Source organism: Magnolia sinica, chromosome 14 (assembly GCF_029962835.1).
Source record: "Magnolia sinica isolate HGM2019 chromosome 14, MsV1, whole genome shotgun sequence".
Classification (NCBI taxonomy): Eukaryota; Viridiplantae; Streptophyta; class Magnoliopsida; order Magnoliales; family Magnoliaceae; genus Magnolia; species Magnolia sinica.
The window spans coordinates 53,160,499-53,177,553 of record NC_080586.1 but is presented as its reverse complement, the minus strand read 5'-3'; the positions used below and the strand labels follow the sequence as shown (position 1 = coordinate 53,177,553).

Sequence of the window (17,055 nt, the reverse complement as noted above, 5' to 3'; positions counted from 1 at the left end):
CCTATACACTTAAAGTCTACACCTTAAGCTAGAAAAGAATACCGAACTGATTTCAGACGATATGTCTTCGTCAACAGCGACAAGATAACCTAAAGCAAGAATAGAAATGAGCTACAACACATAAAGACTATTCTAAGCTCTAACACAGATTAGGGTTAGGTTAACTTACCCAAAGATGAACTCAGAATCGCCGGAATAACGATTCAAAAGTGAAGGTTTAAGGATGAAGAAGAACAGGAAAGAATCTAAGATGTTTCACCAACTTCTCTCTCACTTTCTTTCCCTTTTCCTTTCTCTTTCTTAGCTAGGGTTAGGAAATTCGTATGGAAAAGAGAGCTAGGGTTTTAAGGTCTATAAATAGGCCTAATATTGATGAAAATAACCCCAGGGCCAAGGTATACTTAGGGTATAACCAAAATCGGCCTCTCACGATCCAACGAAGCACTTCCGGTGGGCCTATTACCATGAAAGGTCGGACTTAAGCTCACTGACTATGGATCTAGATCAAGCTGAGTTTTCGTACCGATCGGATCTTCAGATCAGCCGTGGCGGACCACTCTCAATTCAACGGTCACTGAATCTCGATCAGGTCCACAAGCACAAGGACATGCCTGGACCATCTTCCCTGATCAGAGGGTGAAATTGGGTCAGAACTAATAGTCAGATTGCTTAAAATTGTCGCGCAAGTGACACGACTCAGATTTCATAAAATCTTATTTAAGTTTCCAACCGTTCTCACACTCTTCACTCCGAACTCAAACAAATCGACCCAGAACATCACATAGACTTGATTTTTGAGGTGATGGTCAAGCCCAACATGGTGACCGCAACAGCCTAAATCATCACTATCGGACTTTCGACGCGTGGTCCAGGTCCGATCCAGAACTTCCAAAATATCCTAAGAGCAACTGGCTTTAGCGATGAATCCCGATTTCAGAGTAACATAGCGCTAACTAATCTACAGGTTTTGAGTCATGCAAATACAATTTAAAGTGATTGATGCAAATTTCACAAGCAATCGAGTATAGCGCTAATTACCCCAAAAAACTACTAGGGAAAGATTAGCACAAAATTTTCAGGGTCATTACAATAACTGTGAGATATAACGGGTATAAGCTACATCAGTATAATTAGTTTAAACATAAAAAATGATGCAATACAATTAAAACTGAATCTTAAACAAAATTTATATTACTACACAATAAAAGAAATATAATATTTATTACAATAAATTGAAAATGGTCTTGAATTTTAAAAAAAAGAAAAAAGAAAAAAAACAAATCCTCTATATGGTCTAAATTTAGGCTGAAGTGATGTAAATCCTGCACAAAGGAAAAAAAGCCAAAAAGTAGCATGCAATAAATTGACGCATGAAAAATTCTCATATATAAGCCAAATTAAATAATGATCACATCAACAACTTTCTATGCAAAGCACTTTAATTAATAATGTCTAATTGAAACCACAAGTCACAATTATGAATAGAAATAAAAAAATAAAGAAGAATTTAGAAATGATTATTATTCAAATAAAATGGCATTACCTCAGTCTTCATATCTATCCCATGTATACAGAAAATATTTTTCAATGGAGGTCTATCCCAAGGTGTAAGAGGATTTAGCACTGGATCACCATGATACAACCTGGAATTTACAACATTAAAAAACATAAGCCTGCTAGAAATGATATGACTCCAAAAATGCAGAACATTAGTACAACACATACTATCAAATAAAATATCTTTTCCACCATCTGTAAAATTAAAGGGTAGAGGAGAACTTTAATCAAGCATGAAAGTGGAAGGGTCAAAACCTGCAAGCCGTAGAAAAGCATTTACAGGCAATTTTCAGCATCCAAACACAGACTATAAACCATTTAACTGTAAATCATTGATTTACAGTTAACCCCATTTACAGGCATCATCCAAACACATCCTAACCATACCTATACATAAACGGTTTAGGAAAAAAAAAATACAACAATGGTCTGACATAGTAGGGTTTGAGTCCCAAACGAAAGGCAGCCTACTGTTCAACATTGAGGACTTGGCTTTTCAAGCCAAGCTTACCATCAAATAAATAAATAATCATTAAGAGAAATAACAATGGTTCCCATTCAACCAGCAACAGACCAAATATTCTCTAGCTAGGATCTTCCAATCTGGAGGATTGTTGGAACATGGTCCAACCACAATTAGTCCCATCATATCAAAGTGATCAGAGTATGACTTAGTGTTGACTTTCTATTATAACCTATGGTACCTAGAAACAGAAAGAAGATATGATCAAAGTATGACTTCTATACTAAAGGTCACAACATAAAATTATGATACACATCTTTTTGAAGTACCGACACAAATAAATTATAGGAAAATAAGTTCTCTCTGCAATCTTAGTGTTGACTACTAAAGTCAGTCTGCAAGATTTATTTAGGTGTCCAAGAAACACAAGATTTTATTGGTATCCAAGCAACGGGCAACATTTTCCACAACATCAGTCTTCAAATCAATAGCAGAATTATTGATTTGAAGTAGGAGCAGCACATGTTTAGAAGGAAGAACCCGACACATTTGAAGCAGCCCAATAGTAGGTAGTTTTCTCCCCTGAACCATTTGAGCATAAGAATTAAAGAGAATCTCAGAATAAAAATGAGAATCGGTAACAGTTCTATGACATATGCACTATGGGCCTATTAGACTCTGGATCAGCAAACCATTTGCGCCACTTGTACTCAAGACCCGGGGATAATTTCATAGCCTCTGATCAAAGGATTATTTGATTCTTTTCTTTCACAAGTTAAGAGTAAATTAGAGATTATTTTATATGTTTATTTAACTAGACATCAGAAGTTTTTTTTTAATTATTTACGCGCGGTCGAACCATTTGGAAGTAATTTAATAATGGAAACAGGTCAAAATGCAATCCAGGTTTTAAAATGTAAGCATAATATTGATTTCCAAAAAGAAAGGGCAGAACAATCTTATATAATGCAGAAGTGGAACTCTGACACCCATTATGCAAAAATAACCAAACAAAGATTTTTACATGAATCAGATTTGGGATCATCATCATCATCATAGACTTAAAATTAGTCCCATAATTTCTTAGCCAGAAAATGTTTAAAAGACTAGGTAATAGAATGGATTAGAAAAAAACATATGATTTACATTTTAACCATCCAAGTATGCCCGGTTTGGCCACTTGCAATCTTAGAATTCAACTCAATTTTATTTTTAGTTTAAAAAATTATTTTTTTCCATACAAACAACATGGCAATCTAATAGATATTAACCAAAACAAGAGATCAACCAAATCACTTTACTATTTTTTTGCAAAAAGAGTTACAATACACAGTAAAAAATAAAAATAAAAAATAAAAAAATCACTAACTGATTTGAAGGAAAAAATTTAACATAGCAAGGTTTAGAAAATGGAATTGTGACCGTGGAAAAGCCGATTGGTGTTATAGTTGCATAATAGAAAGGAAAATGAGTAGTCAAAACCTCTAAAAAGGAGAAAAGGAGTACATGCACATGTTACTACAGGGAGTGAAGAAAAGGGAGCAAAAAAGAAAATGAGAGACACAAAAAATCCATGTTACTTGAGACCTAACTTCCAATAGAAACAAATAAAATACAAATAACCCATGTCATTTGAGAGAGCTCATCACTCGTAAAGGAAACATGAATCATAATAAAGGGTAATAAAAGATTTTTAAAAATGAAAGAAGTATAAACTTACAGTCCAATAAGTGAAGAGCCTTGTGTTGTTGTCTCCATAAAGATAGGGGCCAACCTGTTTTTGCATTGTTATTTGTTAACACATTAGGAAATGGATTTGGGTCTGCATTGTTAAGCAACAATCCACATTAAATTTGCATGTGTGGTCCACTTGATGAGCTGACTGCCCTGATTTTTGGGCCAGGGCATGTTAGTGATGGGACCCACCTGATGGAAGTGTAGATAACATCCGATGTTAGCATTCATCCTTGAATTATAATGTTTTGATCCTGTCTTTTTTCTCTGACAAACAGTTGCTATTGTTGAGGACTGTTGGAATTCTTATTCCAGTTTATATAATGGCAAGAGCACTGACTATAATTCAACGCAGCCCCCAACAGCAGGTAGCTCCCCTTTTCCAAACCTACAAGTGGGATCCAGGCTTTTCACCAGGTAGATCCCAACAAATTACCCACGAACCAAAAATCAGGTCAGGCCTAGCACCAGGTGGGCCACATTATATATGGAAAAAATGATGATATTTGAAACTCATCAATGGCTACACATGTGGACCATCTGATGATCATGCTGCAGCACATAACACTGATGGGCCCAACTAATGAATAGCTTAGAGCTCGCATGGGGCAAGAGCACAACTTCCTCAGTAGATGTAACACTTTATGCTCCAAAATTCAATATTTTGTTGTGGTACAAAGCTTGTCACTAGATATAGAAAGTACAAATTTCAAAGGTTTAATTTATTGGCTACACTAGAGTTCACAAATTTAAAGGAGAAAGGAAGCTAAAAGTGAGAAAGCACATGATGAACCGTACATATTATTGGATGGCAAGACCTAGATGATAAGTGTAAGGACTTTGGAGTTGCCATTAGATGATAGAAATCACCTTTCTTCAAGTCATGCCACAGTAATCTCACATTCTGATGGTCCTTCACAAAGAATATAGTTGGATGAAACTCAAAGTGAAGCAAATACTAATTAGCTAGATATGGGGACTTTGGGGCCAAATGCATCAATGTACATGTGTTGGTTTCTATACACTTAGCTAAATCGATCGATGCTCAAATTCGAACACTCCAAAGATAGTGATTAACTAGAAGAAACCTTTTCTCACCTTTTCATCATCATATACTGAGCAAATATAATGTCCCAGTAAAGTAAAAATCAGCTTATGAACTAAAGGTTATTCATAAGATTTCTCTCACCTTTTCATCACCATATACTGAGCAAATCATGGATAGTACCGCTCTCGCAGGAAATCACTAAATTATTTTGCTTTCACATCCATATTTAAAGATGAAATATTATTAATCATAAATAAAATCTTGTCCTGTATCTCTGATGCAGGTTCCTGCATGGAATAAACAACAAACTCAAAACTTTCAAAAAACAATCAAGATAATACATGAATAGTCAAATAACATAGAGTAAGAACAAAACATACAGAGACTTTCTTTTGGCCCAACCATGCTAGGAACGTATTTGTGACACGTTACATCAGACCCTCTGACAACTCTGCTATAAACTACCTGTGTAATCTGATAATAATCTAAGCTGTGATCCAAACTACAGTCAGCTACAAGTTAAGGTTAAAATAGTGGAATGTTTGAATACCTGATGTTTGTATATTCTAGCTCTTGTGCAGCAATGGCCTCTGTTCTGAGTGGCCAACTGAGCTTATGAGATTGTGAAGTGAATTAACATTTCCCAAATGAAGACCATTGCACCTTGGGAGAGTTGATGATTGACTGTTGGGGTTGTGGATTGAAGTTTATAAAAGGGTATCAGGATCCCCATTACAAGGAATAACAGAAAATATAACAAAACCTCTCCCAATGTGATCACTAGTCTCATGATATTCCCCTCGTCATTTTGGCAATGTTCGATAGTACTGATGTATAAAATTTCAACAATTAAGTCATATAATCTGAAAGTTTCAAATTTTAACATGGGTAACATACATACGAAAATGATAAATAACAATGCAATGTAACAAAAATACTACGTTGAAGAGTTGAGGACTGACAAAACAATTAAAACCACCCGTTTCTAGGTTTAGGACTTGTGCAGTAACCAATGGGTCCCATCATTTAAGGATTGGGTCCCATATCTTCAGCCAATAAGAGTTCATGAGATCTCCATTCTCTTCACAAAGTGGGTATATATGCATAATTTTCATGAGACATAATTTTCATGACCTTTTCTTCTTAAAAAAAAAAAAAAAACTTATCTCGGCAGGCAAGCATAGTTATTTCCTCACAATCTCACAGACTTTGTCAACTGTCTCCTTTTTGGCCACACAACAGATCTAGAATCAGGAGGTCCGCAGAGATGGGAAGTTGACATTCTTCACCTTGCCAATAGAGACCAACCTCAAACTGGAAATCCTTCCAACTACCTGACTCCGATTTGCTTGCTGTAACGAAGATCTAAACCAGATGGAAGTCTCAGAGATGGATGCCATTGATGCAAGGACTCACGAGAGAGGGAGGGAGAGTATTTTCAAGAAAAATGAAGGGCGAAAAGAGAGCCATTAAAACATCTATATCATTCATAAGAGAAAAAAAAACCTAAAATAAAAAAAAATAAAATATATGAAAAAAACCTAATCCAATTCCACAAAAAAAAAGACAGCAATATAAATATTCAAAAGAGAGAAAAAAAAGAAGAAGAAGAAAATCATTCTTGCATACCTAAAATGGACGTGGATTATGGCATTAGAGAGGGAAGTCTTCATGAGATTCAGAGAGAGAGGATGGTTAGGGAGAGAAGAGATGTTCGTGAGAGGGGAGATCGAGAGAGAGAGAGAGAGAGAGAGAGAGAGAGAGAGAGAGAGAGAGAGAGAGAGAGAGATGGATGTGGAATGGGTTTGGAGTGGAGGGAGATGAAAGGTTTCGTGCAAGGGGGGAAAAGAAAAACGGTAGCGCGGGAAGAGTTTTCGCATTTTTACCTGTTATGCCCTGGCTACGGTTTTAATCCGTAGCTAAAAGCCGAAAAGCCATGACCGTAACCATTTACCTCACATCCGCTTACATACATTTTTAATGGTCATGGACGAACGACCCTCTTAAGGGCAGCTTTGTGGGATCCGTCGTGATACATTTCATATATCCAATCCGTCCATTAAATTTTTACTTTTTTAATAGGGATTGACTCAAAAATATAGGTGATTCGACAATCAACTTGAACCACACCATTGATCAATAGTAGGTGTTTAATCTCCACTATATCTTACCATGTGGTCCACTTGAGCCTTCAAACTACTTCCTCTTTTGGGCTCTTGCCCAAAAATGCTCTTTCAAAATGAATAGACGCCCTAGAAGGAGCGCTCATATTTTAATGTGTATTGTATAGTCCCTTATGGGCCAATCTAAGGTTGTAGGTGTGAGTGCTGGTGTTAGCTTTTAGCTACGGATTTAAGCCATAGCAACATAGCTACGATCTATATCCGTAGCCAAAAACTATCATAGTCCGTAGCCTTTGATCATTTTTTTGGTAGTGGTAGGATTAGGTGTAGGTTTAGGTTTAGGGATTTGAGAATACATTTAGGGTTTAGGTTTAGGTTTAGGTTTTAGGTTGTAGGCTAAGGTTTAGGTTTTAGGTTTAGGTAAAGGTTAGGTTATAGGTTATAAGTTTAGGTTATAGGTTATATGTTAAGGTTTTAGGTCATAGGTTTTGGTTAAGGTTAAGGTTATAGGTTTAGGTTAAGGTTTAGGTTTAGGTTATAAGCTATAGGTTTATGGAATTGAGAATAGGTTGAGGTTTAGGTTTAGGAAATTGGGTTCAGGTTAGAGATCGAGTTTAGGCTGGGGTTTTCAAGTTTAGGTTTAGGTTAGGGAGTTGAGATTAGGATTAGGTGTAGGTTCGGGTTTAGGGATTTGACAATACATTTAGGTTTAGGTTTTAGGTTATAGGTTAAGGTTTAGGTTTTAGGTTTAGGCTAAGGTTAGGTTATAGGTTATAAGTTTAGGTTATAGGTTATAGGTTAAGGTTTTAGGTCATAGGTTTTGGTTTAGGTTAAGGTTTAGGTTTAGGTTTAGGTTATAAGCTATAGGTTTAGGGAATTGAGAATAGGTTAAGGTTTAGGTTTAGGAAATTGGGTTCGGGTTCGGGATTGGGTTTAGGTTTGGGTTTTCAAGGTTAGGTTTAGGTTTAGGTTAGGGATTTGAGATTAAGATTAGGTGTAGGTTTAGGTTAAGGAGTTGAGATTAGGATTAGGTGTAGGTTTAGGTTTAGGGATTTGAGAATACATTTTGGTTTTGGGTTTAGGTTATAGGTTTAAGATTAGGTTTAGGTTAAGGTTTAGGATTAGGTTTTAGGTTAAAGTTTAGGTTTAGGATATAAGCTATAGGTTTAAGGAATTGAGAATAGTTTAAGGATTAGGTTTAGGAAATCGGGTTCGGGATCGGGTTTAGGTTTAGGTAAGGGAGTTCAGATTAGGATTAAGCGTAGGTTTAGGTTTAGGGATTTGAGAATACATTTAGGTTTTGGGTTTAGGTTTAGGTTTAGGTTATAGGTTTAGGTTTAGGTTTAGGTTATAAGCTATAGGTTTAGGGAATTGAGAATAGGTTAAGGTTTAGGGTTAGGAAATTGGGTTCGGGTTCGGGATCGTGTTTACGTTTGGGTTTTCAAGTTTAGGTTTAGGTTTAGGTTAGGGAGTTGAGATTAGGATTAGGTGTAGGTTTAGGTTTAGGGATTTGAGAATACATTTAGGGTTTAGGTTTAGGTTTAGGTTTCAGGTTTTATGTTAAGGTTTAGGTTTTAGGTTTAAGTTAAGGTTAGGTTATAGGTTACAAGTTTAGGTTGTAGGTTATAGGTTAAGGTTTTAGGTCATAGGTCTTGGTTTAGGTTAAGGTTATATGATTAGGTTAAGGTTTAAGTTGAGGTTTAGGTTTAGGTTGTAAGCTATAGGTTTAGGTAATTGATAATAGGTTAAGGTTTAGGTTTAGGAAATCGAGTTCGGGTTCGGGATCGGGTTTAGGTTTGGGTTTTTAAGTTTTGGTTTAGGTTTAAGTTAGGGAGTTAAGATTAGGATTAGGTGTAGATTTGGGTTTAGGGATTTGAGAATACATTTAGATTTTAGTTTTAGGTTTAGGTTTTAGGTTATAGGTTAAAGTTTAGGTTTTAGGTGTAGGATAAGGTTAGGTTATAGGTTATAAGTTTAGGTTATAGGTTATAGGTTAAGGTTTTAGGTCAAAGGTTTAGGTTTAGGTTTAAGTTAAGGTTTAGGTTTAGGTTAAGGTTTAGGTTTATAGGAATTGAGAATAGGTTAAGGTTTAGGTTTAGGAAATTGGGTTCGGGTTCGGGATCGGGTTTAGGCTAGGGTTTTCAAGTTTAGGTTTAGGTTTAGGTTAGGGAGTTGAGATTAGGTTTAGGTTTAGGGATTTGAGAATAAATTTAGGTTTTGGGTTTAGGTTTAGGTTTAGGTTTAGGTTATAAGCTATAGGTTTAGGGAATTGAGAATAGGTTAAGGTTTAGGTTTAGGAAATTGGGTTTGGGTTCGGGATCGGGTTTAGGTTTGGGTTTTCAAGTTTACGTTTAGGTTCAGGTTAGGGAGTTGATATTAGGATTATGTGTAGGTTTAGGTTTAGGAATTTGAGAATACATTTAGGTTTTGGGTTTAGGTTATAGGTTTAGGTTTTGGTTTAGGTTAAGGTTTTGGTTTCGGTTTAGGTTTAAGTTTAGGTTTAGGTTATAAGTTATAGGTTTAGGGAATTGAGAATAGGTTAAGGTTTAGGATTAGGAAATCGGGTTCGGGTTTGGGATTGGGTTTAGGTTTGGGTTTTAATTTTAGGTTTAGGTTTAGGTTAAGGTGTTGAGATTAGGATTAGGTGTAGGTTTAGGTTTAGGGATTTGAGAATACATTTAGGTTTTGGTTTAGGTTTTGGTTTTAGTTATAAATTAAGGTTTAGGTTTTAGGTTTAGGTTAAGGTTAGGTTATAGGTTATAAGTTTAGGTTATAGGTTATAGGTTAAGGTTTTAGGTCATATGTTTTGCTTTAGGTTAAGGTTATAGGTTTAGGTTAAGGTTTAGGTTTAGGTTATAAGCTATAGGTTTAGAGAATTGAGAATAGGTTAAGGTTTAGGTTTAGAAAATCGGGTTCGGGTTTAGGTATGGGTTTACAAGTGTAACGCCCTAAAATTCAGGGGTCGAGCATGACTCAGCTCCCGAGTTTCAAAACATCACTTATGCAACATATTTGATGATGGATGTATGTTGTCTGTAAGAGTACATAAAACATGGAATAGATTACACCAAACTGCAAACATAATTCAGGGATAAGTGAAGAACGCAAGCGGAAGACTTAAGGAAATATAAGTGTACATGTGCAAGTCCCTGAAATACGTATGCATACCAGGTCATATTACAAGTGTTGCTATCAAAAATACAAGCATTAAATGACATTATCTATTCCCAAAAGAAAATCCAGAATTCCCGTGCATCAGGACATGGCTCACAAGAACCCGCCTGAAAACTACATAAAAGAGAATGCGGCCTCATCATCCTCGAACTCCTGCTCTGCCTCAGGGGTCATATCAACATCTGCATCTAAGACAGAGTCTGGTTGGTGTTTAAACACCGTCCCAGAACATGGGAGTGAGTGATCAACTCAGAGGAACAATAAAGCAAAGGTTAACATGTTATCAATTCAATCAAGTAGTAATGATAAAGCAGAACAATCAAACATGTCCTAATTACTCTTGTTAGTGCAAGGATGTATGTAGAATGATGCATACCCTCGCCTGTACACCCTCAGCGTCTTCATCTTACGTTACGCATGACAACTGTCCTCAAGTGCTCCACCTCTTCCAGGCACATGCAATGCGGTGTATGAACATAATTACCAAGTTGTTATTAGTCCTTTTTCATACAGCCAGATTGGGAAGCTAAGGTACCTTCCTCATATCAATTTTCACACAGTGATCCATTCTAGGGTCGTTAGTTCTAGGCAATCTCATACAATCATATGGTTTTAGGTTGTTGCAAAGGGCTCGTCACCAATCAATGCATGCCTATCATACCTTCATTACTACAATAAGGCTTGTCACCTCAATGCAGTAGTCAGGTATGCTCGAGGTCACTACAAAGAGCTCGTTACCAATCAATGTAGGCCGACAGCACGAATATAGTGTCCCATACCACCATAATCGGCTCACAAGTTTAGTTGCTCACTGGTCACTATGGGGAGGCTCGTCACCCCAGCGTAGGCCGACAGCTGGACCACAGTGTCCCATACTACCATGTCCGGCTCATGAGTCTTAGCAGATCAAGGTACCATGGTTAATAGGATTTCATCGGTAAGTTTAGTACCTTAGATTCATACAATAGCATCCATACACTACAAGAAAAGATGGCTTTAGCCTCGGTTCAAAACTGTGGCTAAAAAGGTTAAAAGCTGAAGCTAAAGCCTTTAGCCTTGGTTTTGCCTCAGTTATCCAAACCGAGGTTGAAACCCCCGTAGCTAAAGGCTTTAGCCTCAGTTTTAGCAACCGAGGCTAAAATGACTTTTATAGCCTCGGTTCTTCAAGTGAAGCTAAAAGAACCTTTTTAGCTTCAATTTTCTCAAAATGAGGCTAAATTAAAATTTTAGCCTCTATTGTTTCCAACTAAGACTAAATCCAAATTTAGCCTCAATTGCCTCCGACCGAAGCTAAAACTATTTTTAACCTTGGTTCTCAAGAACCGGGGCTAAAGCCTTTAGCCATGAGAGTAGCAATCTCAGTTTGGATAACTGAGGCTAAAGATGGATTTAGCCTCTATTGGCATCAACTAAGCCTTTTTCACTGTTGATTACCCTTGAATCAGTCACCAGAGAACATGTTAGCTTCAAAGAAATCTGAAAAAGAAAAGTAATAGGAATCCATTGCAAACAGATCAAACAGCACAAAATACTGAGAGTAGCACTCCACATAACCAGTCTTGCAAAACCGAAGTTTAAGCAAATGGCATTTTAGCATGTTCTGCTTAGTGCCAACCCTGTGGAATATTCAGAATAACATCTGTTGCATTTTTCACCAATGCCTGGCCAAAATATTCAGTAGTAATCATCAACAGCAGTAACTGAGCATTGTAGCTTTGGACAAGAGTAACATGCTCTCCCTCCTTCAACAAACCTCGGCTCTGGTGCATGAAAATTTTATAGAATTAACTATTAAAGGGGAAAACAAGGAGAAATAAAAACAATCAAGATCCATGAGTGCAAGCATTCGATAATTCCATACCAGCAGGAGATTCAGAGCTCAAGAGAACGTCTCTTCTGCATCATTGGAGAACTACATATATATGGTCAACACCCCATGATAAAGTGCCAGCCTCTGCTTAACCCTTTCTCTGCCAAGCACGAAACTCTAATTCTATCATCACAAAAATTATACAACAACAACAAAAGGCTCCAATCTATAACTTGCACATCGGCAAGCCAATAATTGAGGAAAAGTCCTTGTTGCCAAATGTTGGCTATTTGTCATCCTGAAACTTTTTATATAAGACCAAAAGTTTTTTTGTATAAGACCAAAAACTGCACAGAAAGCTAATTTAGCATGATATACCGTTGCCGGTGGGAATTGCACATGCGTAGAACATCCAATTCTTTCTTGCAAAATGTGGATTCCACCATGAAAAACAGGTGTATCCACACATCAATTGGGCAACAGCTGTATGTTGGGTCAGATCATTGGTTGTTGCCCTCCTCGCTGAGTCGACCTGTTCAATTTTCAGGCCAAGTGTTCATCCTGATTGGGCCCACCTTTTTGCACTACCTGGACATCCTACACACATGACACATTGAGGGGAAAGAAAAGTACAACGTACTGAGTTGAATGTGATGAGATTCATGTGATCATTACTCTTTAGAAAGACACGCACATCCACATGCATCAATACAGATATGCATGCATTAGAAGAGAGTGTTTCTTGGGTAGATGAGAAAGACCTGCACGCCTACTTGTTGGTTTTGTATAAAAGCTTGGCATAAGATAGTTGATAGCTTGAGGGCATAGTCTCTGAATACAAGAGTACTGGAATCTCTCAAGTTCTTTGATGCGAACTCCAAGCTTGCAGTCTTTCTTTGCTTCCTCCACATATCTCCATCTGCATTAAAAATCTCATATCCACGTAACACTTCCATGTACGAATGATACACCTCAGCCTGCATCATCAAACACTCATCTCCCAAAACAAATCTCGGAACATGGGTTGTTACTGCTCTTAAGAATAATTGTTAGGATCCTCCAATTTGGCAAATTTTTGGTGCATCTCCCATCTACAGGGAGTCCATCATATCAACAGATTGGACTGTAGAGAAAAATAGTGGCATGCTTTTAATAAAGTAACAAGTAGAGAAAAATGTATCTTACTTCTAGCATAAGATGTTTATCCTCGGCTTGCATTAAAATAATGTATGTGAAGTCTGATTTTGGCTCAATTAGTAAATAGGTTAGATTCTGGCTGACCTTGACATGGCCCAAACATGGCCCATAACCACCCCTAAATGATTATCCAGTCAATTTACTTTCATTCAACATAAATATAGCAATAAGCCTGCTGGAAAAGAATTTTGAACACAATTCAAAAGCATTTAAGAAGTATGCAACAACAATACCTAAAACTATTCTTACCATAGGAACTACAATATCTTCCTTCCGAGTACTCCTAAAAAATGTGCTGGATAGCATTCCAATACTCTGTGTAAGTCTAAAGACCAGGGTACAAGAAATATTCAGTTACTTTCAATGGTAAAACAAAGCAAAACATAACAAAGAAAATGCAATCAATAACAAGACATAGATTAAAGTACAAGACCAATAACCATCTGGTTTTGTTAAAAAATATAAGCACTTCTCTAATCAATGCTAAAGATCTACATTTTTTAGTAACAGAGTTACTATTCACATAAAAAAAAAAAATAGTCTAGAGATGGCCAAAATGGAAAAAAAAAGAAGAAGAAGAAGAAGAAGAAGAAGAAGAAGAAGAAGAAGAAGAAGATATCCAGAATTTTGAAATTGATTCCATGCGTGCACACATTTATGCTCCAGATAACCAAACTGTATCAAAATGTGACTAACCATTGCCTTGATAACCAAGTTGCATCAAAATGTGATCAACCAAAAAAGGAAGCTAATAATTAGAAAAGCTTGATTTTTTTAACTCAAATTATCAAGATTCAAGAGTCACATTTCATTGGTCATGGTTTTCAAAGGTATTGAATATAGTTTTTTTTTTTTTTTTTTCATTTTCTTTTGTGGGCTTTCATACATTTTCTTTTCTCATGAAAGGGACGACTTTTTTTTTCCTCTTTCAAGCAAAAGACAATGCTTAGCCTAAAGATCATTCTTTCTTGAACTTTTCTCAAACCTCAGGACCCTTTGGTGACAATTCACAAAATGCAATATAAATGTCGTATCTGAATAGGCAAGGATTCTACTCAAAGCCAACACTGATCTTGCCATTCCTTCATCCTATAGCCACTTATACATTAAAGACCTTATTTTGACCCTCTCGATTGTATATGACATACATAACGAAAATGCTATTAACGATTTTAATGGGTAACTGACACAGTTTACTAGAAAATCAAACTAATCTTACCTTTCCAAAAAGAAAAAATAGAAATAAAAATAGAATTCCGTAATTTCCTCCATTTTTCACTGAAGTGTTAATTTTTGGTCGATTTCAAAACATCCCAATATGCTCGAATAGAAACTGTGGCACTGATCAAGCATTTTCATCTCAACTAACAGATACGCTACACTCCTAGGATTCATGCAAGAAATAAAAAGACTCAAAGTTCGTCTTATACCTGGGAACTGTTTTTTTTTTGTTTCTTGATGAAATTGAGGGCTAGGATCAGTACTCAAGAGACCATCCAAACTGATTCAAATAACAGGCATTCTAAGTTTAAAAGTAGAAATTAAAAAAATAATAAATAATAATAAAATTTTAAAAAAATTACAGAATGTCATTTGGAAGCCGTGAATACATCATAATTAAGCTCATTTGCATAAAAGTGGAACTGATCTACTAATTTATCTTTCTTTCAAAATCAGCAAAAGATCAGATATCTATAACAGATTTCATCCACAATATTTCAACAAAAATGAAAGAAAAAAAGGGAAATGAAACAACAAACTGCTACTGCAATTTTCTAATCCGAAACAAGCAAAGATAGCAACTAATTTGCAACACTTTTTAGTGCTGAAAATTAAATCAAGAAAAAAAAACAGCAAGACGGTGAAATAACTAGCTAAAATCACATCCAAGCATCAAATCAAGCAAAAAAACAGAATGATGACAAATCATTTTTCCTTGATCGTTGCTATAATAAGATTACAACATGTCTATCCCATACACACTAGGAGAATCAACAAGAACGAATCGACAATCACATCCAAAAAGGGGGGAAATGCCTAATGAGCATGCGTCCTCTTACCCTTATGCCTCCATGACGGGAAATGCTCAAAAGACCGTCATCGTCCGGGAAAAACCTAAATATCGGAGAAACATGAAGGTTTTCGCAGAATAAAAGAGTAATAGAGAAGATTTTCGCTTCACGTACCCGACAATTTGAGGGTAAGAGATCGATTCCTCACCTATCGAAGCTTTGTTTTGCGGATCGGATTCTCTGTTCTTCACTTCAACCATTGAATGAAGATCAGAGAAAATGCATGCGAGATCCAATCGTTCACTTCCAAAAACGATCTTATAGCCAAAGAGGGGGGAAATGGGCGGACTTCGTAGATTCTCGCGGAATAAAAGAGTAATAGAGAAGATTTTTGCTTCACGTACCGAGAATTTGAGGGGTAGGATTCCAAATCCTCGCCTCTCGAAGCTTCATTTTGCGGATGGATTCTCTGTTCTTCGCTTCGAAACTTCGTTTCAGAGCTACAATGGCGAAAGAGAGTGAAAGAGGGGAAATGGTGGAAAACGTGCGATGTAGGGGCCTTTATGGGCGTAAATTTTAGGAAAAACGGATGGACGGTGTAGATAGACCACATATATTCAATATGGACGGACACGGATTAGCTACGTTGAGCAGCGAGACTTGCTACTGAAGTGACGTAACCAAGTTCTGTGGGGCCCACCATGATGTATGTGTTGTATCCACACTGTCCACCATTTTTAGATACCATTTTATGGCATGAGCCAAAAAATGAGGTAGATAAAAAGCTGTAGTGGACCCCACCATAGAAAACAGTGGGGAGAGTGATTCCCACCGTTGAAACTATCCCAAGGCCCACCATGATTGTTATTTGAAATCCAACCTGTTCAAGAGTTAAAAAAGACATGAAAGAAGCTAAAACACAAATATCATCTTGTTCGAAGACTTTCGGTGGCCTTTAGAAGTTTTTAATGGTGGGTGTCACTGTCCCCATTGTTTTTTATGGTAGGGTCCACCGGAGCTTTGGATTTAACTCATTCTTTGGATGTCTTATCCTGAAGCATACATCATGGTGGGGCCCACGAAAATTGGTGAGGTCACTCCAGTAGCGAGTCTGGCTATTCAACCTGTCAGTCGCTAATCTGCGTCCGAGATGGACGGTCTTATCAGCGGCTTTGTCGGGCCCACCATGATGTACATATTTTATCCAAACTGCCCATCCATTTTGGATCAAGCGAATCTTTGAATTTTCCCTTCATCCATTTCTGCTTAACATTATCAATGGTTTGGATGGAAAAAAAAAACATTTGAGATCCGTTTAAATTAAGCTAGCCATCCTCCATTCTGAATAGATGTGGGCCCTTGCAAAACTTTTAGCCTCAGTTCCTATGCAACTGAGGCTAAAAATTAAACCTTTAACCTCCATTACTTACTAACCGAGGCAAAATAGTAGACTTTTAGCCTCGGTTCCTATGCAACTGAGGCTAAAAATTAGACTTTTAGCGTTGGTTCCCATGTAACTGAAGCTAAAAAGTAGACTTTTGGCCTCGGTTCCTATGCAACTGAGGCTAAAAAGTAGACTTTTCGCCTCGGTTCCTATGCAACTGAGGTTAAAAAGTAGACTTTTCGCCTCGGTTCCTATGCAACTGAGGCTAAAAATTAGGCTTTTGGTCTCGGTTCCTATACAACTGAGGCTAAAAATTAGGCTTTGGCCTCGGTTCTTATGCAACTGAGGCTAAAAATTAGGCTTTTCACCTCGGTTCCTATGCAACTGAGGTTAAAAAGTAGACTTTTCGCCTTAGTTCCTATGCAACTGATGCTAAAAAGTGGACTTTTAGCCTCGGCCCTATGCACCGAGGCTTGAAAGTACACTTTAGCCTTTCTGCCCTATGCAATCAAGCTTAAAAGTAGATTTTTCGCCTCGGTTCTGAATGAGGCTA

The 17,055-nt window shown here is 37.0% G+C and overlaps 3 long non-coding RNA genes across 3 annotated transcripts; all 3 read right to left on the bottom strand.

Annotated features, from left to right (window-relative positions):
- Nucleotides 1-1,175: 1,175 nt before the first annotated feature.
- On the bottom strand, nt 1,176-2,587 carry LOC131225763 (uncharacterized). Its single transcript, XR_009161512.1, has 3 exons — nt 1,726-2,587; nt 1,544-1,643; nt 1,176-1,322 (listed from the first exon to the last, which is right to left on the bottom strand). It is a non-coding gene; the product is annotated as an uncharacterized LOC131225763 (long non-coding RNA).
- Nucleotides 2,588-3,382: 795 nt separating this feature from the next.
- On the bottom strand, nt 3,383-6,177 carry LOC131225355 (uncharacterized). The gene is made up of 3 exons (XR_009161319.1): nt 4,944-6,177; nt 4,553-4,667; nt 3,383-3,794 (listed from the first exon to the last, which is right to left on the bottom strand). It is a non-coding gene; the product is annotated as an uncharacterized LOC131225355 (long non-coding RNA).
- A 5,688-nt stretch (nt 6,178-11,865) lies between these two features.
- Nucleotides 11,866-13,626, bottom strand: LOC131225812 (uncharacterized). The gene is made up of 3 exons (XR_009161563.1): nt 12,671-13,626; nt 12,288-12,506; nt 11,866-12,069 (listed from the first exon to the last, which is right to left on the bottom strand). It is a non-coding gene; the product is annotated as an uncharacterized LOC131225812 (long non-coding RNA).
- Between the last annotated feature and the right edge of the window lie 3,429 nt (nt 13,627-17,055).